The sequence below is a fragment of the Aplidium turbinatum genome, chromosome 1 (assembly GCF_918807975.1).
Source record: "Aplidium turbinatum chromosome 1, kaAplTurb1.1, whole genome shotgun sequence".
Lineage (NCBI taxonomy): Eukaryota > Metazoa > Chordata > Ascidiacea > Aplousobranchia > Polyclinidae > Aplidium > Aplidium turbinatum.
Window position 1 is genome coordinate 26839761 of NC_137472.1, and position 5433 is coordinate 26845193.

Sequence of the window (5433 nt, forward strand, 5' to 3'; positions counted from 1 at the left end):
AGTGTTCAATACAAATTACTTCCTTTAGCCACAAAACTTGTTGTTCTCATCTCGTTTGCTTCGAATTTGCGAAGTATTTCGTTTCGACCTAAAAGTTTCTTTTGAAAAGCAAAGTCCAATTTTTTCACATTGATCCAATGTTTGAAGATGTTGAATCAATGTAAATTGACTGATTTTGTTCGTCAGTGATTTAACCCAAATAGAATTGTGGTTTAATTAAGTCCAAAGTTTGATTGAATTGAATTAAGTTCAATTACTAGATTCACCCGAACAACAGAGCAGAAATTGATTTTCATTGATTCAACGTTGATGATGGCGTATGAGCGATCTTTCCAGGCTAGATTGGAGGGCAGGAAATCTTCAGCCACTCGGCAGTCTCGTCGTCCAGGATTCTCAGACCATGCGCACCGTGTGGAGGCCGGTGGGTTAGGCAGTGGTGGATGACATGGTCTGCGGTCTGTTCCGTGGCACCACACTCGCATTCTGATGAAGGAGCCAGGCCCCACTTGTGCATGTCCGAACGAAAGCGGCCGACGCCAGTTCGCAGGCGGTTCGCAGGCGCCAGTTCGCAGGCAGGCAGATTCAACGTTCACAGATGTTGATACAAAAGCATGCTTTGCTGGCTGGCCATGAACAGCTCTTTGTTAATTAGGTCATGCATTGGTGTTAATTAGGTCATCCTCTTATTTTTTCATTTTTTCCTATGCTGCCCTGCTTTCAAATCTATTCACAGTGAGTTGTGACGGCTTGAGGGCTTGTACGAATTACAAAGATAATTTATTATTGCGGTGCTTTGGTATGTCAACAAGGTCCAACCAATGAAATTGCGGAAGATTTTAAGCCTACAAGCTCCAGCCTCGAATAATATCATTAGTCGTCTGGAAAAGCATTGGTGAGTGCATAGGTAGGCTACTGCATAAGTGCATATCGCTGTTTTTATTGTTGTTAGCATTTTTGATAAAGCATGAGATGGTTCAATTAGTTCAATATAGTACTATAATTAATTATAATGCAATACCGATACATAATTATTCATAAATTTAGATTTTAGGACACACCTGGGTGTGTATTGTGCAGTTGTAGCGATCCATTATTTCATCATATAAATTCCCTTTCTTTAACTAAATGAACCATTTCAAACCATGCGTAATTTCCTAAAGAATTGTAATTTTCCATTTAAACTGCTCCCGAAGTAAATAGAAAAAAGGGAACAGAAAATAAAAGGGTTTGTTCGCCCTTTGACGAGAGCTCTATCAAATCGGACCAGCTCTATCAAATCGGACTAGCTCACATCAAACCAGCTCAGTTAGACCAGTTCAGCTCTTAGAAAAACATTAAATTGATTGTTTAATTAAAATGTAATAACTCGTGATAATGTTTCACTATCCTGTAATTTCATTATTCTGTACTGTTTGAATTCAAATTGTGTTATAGACCTACAACATTATACGAACACCTTCTAAACCGTTTGTTGAACAGCCCATCAAGAAAGTACCACCACCGCCACAAGTGACGTCACACGCTGTGAAAACCGACAATGATGAACTTTCCCACTCAGGAAATGCAACTGGTCAACAAAACGATCCATCAATAACATCATCTGCCCAGCAGTCGACCGGCGGTGATGTTCATAAAGGAGTAGACTTTCTTCCTTTTGTGTCAAAGTCTGGGCGATCAGTCAACCGCCCGCAACGTTTAATTACCATTGTGTAATATTTCTTCCTGTAATATGATTCAAACTGCCTGGCAGCTCATGCGGTTAAAGCTGCAAATATTTACTTGTACGTTGTATTTTAATATTGTAATTATGTAACTTTATACTGTATTTTTTGTGTCTTTTTAACAGCGCCAAGCTGTTGTGCTAAGACGAATGGTCTTAAGGATTGACCACTCCAGCATTCGTCCATTTGTTTATTTTACAGTCTGCAGTAATCGCAGAATTAGGTTATTTTTGTTTGTTCTAAATAGGCTACATGTGTTGGTTTAATCAGCCATGCAGTTCTTTGCAGGAAAGTTACAGCTTCTTTCAGTATAGCCATCTCAAGTACTTTGGAATGAGGTGCACCTCAGCCACTTCGGCAGTTCTTCGATGTCTGGCTATATAAGATGGCCTACCTGCGTTTCAAAAGCTCTTGCCTCCACTGCAGGTTATATTACTTCGTTGCAGGAAAAATGCAAATATTGCATTAATACGAAATCGTTGTCTTTTTCTCCACTGTCTGCATCTTTTCCAATGCAGATCCAGTGGTTGTCTATTTCAACCTTTCTCTCTTTATAGGTTGTCTGCTAAGCGTTTTTGTTTTATTGTGTAGGCTATGGTTGAATATGACTGCGAGTGGCATGCAAATGCGCGCATCTAACGGTTGGCATGGCATGTTGTTACTAACCTATTTAACCTATGTCGGGCAAGCATGCATATGTCCACGAAACATTACTTTCAATACTGCATGAAACAACCGCATGGTTTTGACTCATGTACTGTATCTTTTTTTATTTCTGTGTTTTATTTGCAGTTGCTGAACGACTGTTCAGACTTATGAATATTTACGATTTTGTGAATGGTATTTAGACCTGTCGATGCCTATGTTCTTTTGTTTTAATTAGTTTTGTTTGCCTTTCAAATCGTATCTTTACATTTTGTACAGGTCGACTAACAAACCAAGTCGACAAATATTTCTATAGTCGGACGGGTAATTGAATGTATTTTGCCTTTCTCAGAAATCATTATGAACAACCAAGATCAAAAACGCAAGTGTTCTGCGTCTGCCCTTTTCACCGCTTGCAACGAAAAAAGTGCTTCAGAGCCACTTGCAACCGACTCTCTAGCGCCTTACAGCGAATGCAAAAGCCAAATGCCAACAATTAAATACTACGACGACCTCAATGATCTCCAGCTGCGATGATCTCTAGCAAGCAAAAAGCAAGACAAGGCTGCTGCTGCATTTGCATCAACTCAATCGGCATGGTCTGCTTTTCAACAGAAAAAGCCAGACAAACAATGAATGCCTGCTACGGTTTTCAACGGCGCTTACAAAACAATTAATGTTTCTACGAGGTGGACTCTTCAACACAGCACAAACTCAGACATTCCTTTGCGGAAGGCGGTGGAACCACGCAGAATCACTTCGCGACACGATATCACAAACACAACACCACATTATTATCATAAACACTAAACATACCTATTTCACACTATGTCTGTTACAATTGTGTTAACGTTTTAACTCCTTAAATTTGAGCTAAACTTGGTACCCATGGTTCCAATTTAGCCCAAATTTGGGGGGGCCTCTGTAGCGATCTATTATTTCATCATATAAATTCCCTTTCTTTAACTAAATGAACCATTTCAAACCATGCGTAATTTCCTAAAGAATTGTAATTTTCCATTTAAACTGCTCCCGAAGTAAATAGAAAAAAGGGAACAGAAAATAAAAGGGTTTGTTCGCCCTTTGACGAGAGCTCTATCAAATCGGACCAGCTCTATCAAATCGGACTAGCTCACATCAAACCAGCTCAGTTAGACCAGTTCAGCTCTTAGAAAAACATTAAATTGATTGTTTAATTAAAATGTAATAACTCGTGATAATGTTTCACTATCCTGTAATTTCATTATTCTGTACTGTTTGAATTCAAATTGTGTTATAGACCTACAACATTATACGAACACCTTCTGATAACTTAAAATTATAATTCGAATAACAATTGTGTGGAAATTATTTCATGGAGTCAGATAGCCAAACTAGATAAATTAGATAGATAGAAATTTCATCAAGCAGTTAGACAGCCTTCATCTTAATTCAACTTATAAACAAAACATTCTCAAACTTATACTTATACTTAAATATAAACCATTCTCATACTTAAATAACCTAAATAAAATATAACCCCATTTTTATAAATTACGTAAATAATATATTACCACACAGTGTAGTGATTTTTGTGTTAGTTTCGATAATACTAAATAGCTTATCTCCTGTTTTTTCAATAAAGTCAACTTTTTGTAGCAAGCTTGCGCGGTGCATTTTTTGTAAGGATTCTGAAAGTAAGGAAAAGGTTCCAGAAGCTTATTTAATAGATCAATGAAAAGTCAATTCAATACCATTACTTATTTTAAGTCATTAAAGTCAGTTTGTTTTAAATGAACACTGGTAAGCAAAGTGTTTCCTCTACATTGATAAAAAAAGCTCACCCTCAATAATTTGTTTTGTTTTATGTCGCCAGTTTTGTGGCTCAGACTGCTGTGTTGTATCGCAATTTTGCAATTTTGGTACGATGTAATTGATTAAAAACAATTAGTTTTAACATAAAATCTAAAAAACATTAAGTTATTTGGTCAAGCTTTTGTTAAGTCATTAAGGTCATTTTTACATTTTTCTAACTTGTTTTGAATTTTCAGGTCGATAAAAACTTGCTCTATTTGTGAGGAATAGGCTGATGATGATGGATGATGATGATGAGGCTACATCAGATTTCGATAATCCTTTATCACTCCAAGCACAAGCATGGTCAGCTTAAGCGTTTACCCCACTCCTTTACCTTATGCTTCTTTTTCAACAAACTCTCAGTTTTTAATGAATAATAACTACAGACAAAGCTTCTGTAGTTAATTTAATGCAAGGTTGCCTGAAAAAGGTGTTTATTACAGTGACGAAAAATCATAATTTTGTATTTGTAATAGAAGTAATTCGCAAAAACTTTGAAGAAATGATTTCAAAGTTTATTTGTAGCAGGATAATTCTCATTTTCTTTTCCAGACTGTTGTAATCAATGTAACTCTGAGTTTATCCATGGGAGATACTTTCAGAGCTTTTTCAGTGTGATTAGTTCATTGCTTTATGGAAAAAAGTTGTTTGTTAGAGTTAGTTACGTGGCTTCAGCAACCAACTATTTCCACTAGACATATTGGTTTGGACCAGCTATTGGCAATTTATCCCAATGACATTATTCTTTTTAGATGGAGTACGAAGAACCCATAACTTGTTCACAGCAACAAATTCAAATATCCATGCCACTACTTTAGACTGGCTGAAACACGCAAGAGATAGGGATGGTTGGCGTTTGAGAAGAGGAAGACAGGAAATTTAATTTTAATTTGCCTCATGCTCTTTTCTGGACCGCTGTTTTATTTAGCATGTTCTTTGTTTTTGCTGTGATGGTTAGAAATAAAAACAAACTTAACTGCCATCTGTCCTACATTTTGCTTGTATGAATGCCTTATCTAGCAATGTTGTACCGAGTGGAATGCTAGTATGATAGGTGATAAGGTTTACTGCGAATTGAGGCCTCGATCCCACGTCTTCGTGGTCATCATTATCAGCACAAATTAACTCGAAAAAAGTGAGTTAACTACACGCCACCATGTGGTCAAAGTTAAGAAACTTTTTCAGTTTGGTGAGGTCGTAATGTCTAACCCTTGTCAGAGCAAAACGTGAG

The 5433-nt window shown here is 37.1% G+C and overlaps 1 long non-coding RNA gene across 1 annotated transcript; it reads left to right on the forward strand.

Annotated features, from left to right (window-relative positions):
- The first annotated feature begins 1818 nt into the window (after positions 1–1818).
- Positions 1819–5037, forward strand: LOC145771940 (uncharacterized). The gene is made up of 3 exons (XR_014289263.1): positions 1819–2147; positions 4397–4505; positions 4955–5037. It is a non-coding gene; the product is annotated as an uncharacterized LOC145771940 (long non-coding RNA).
- Positions 5038–5433: the final 396 nt, after the last annotated feature.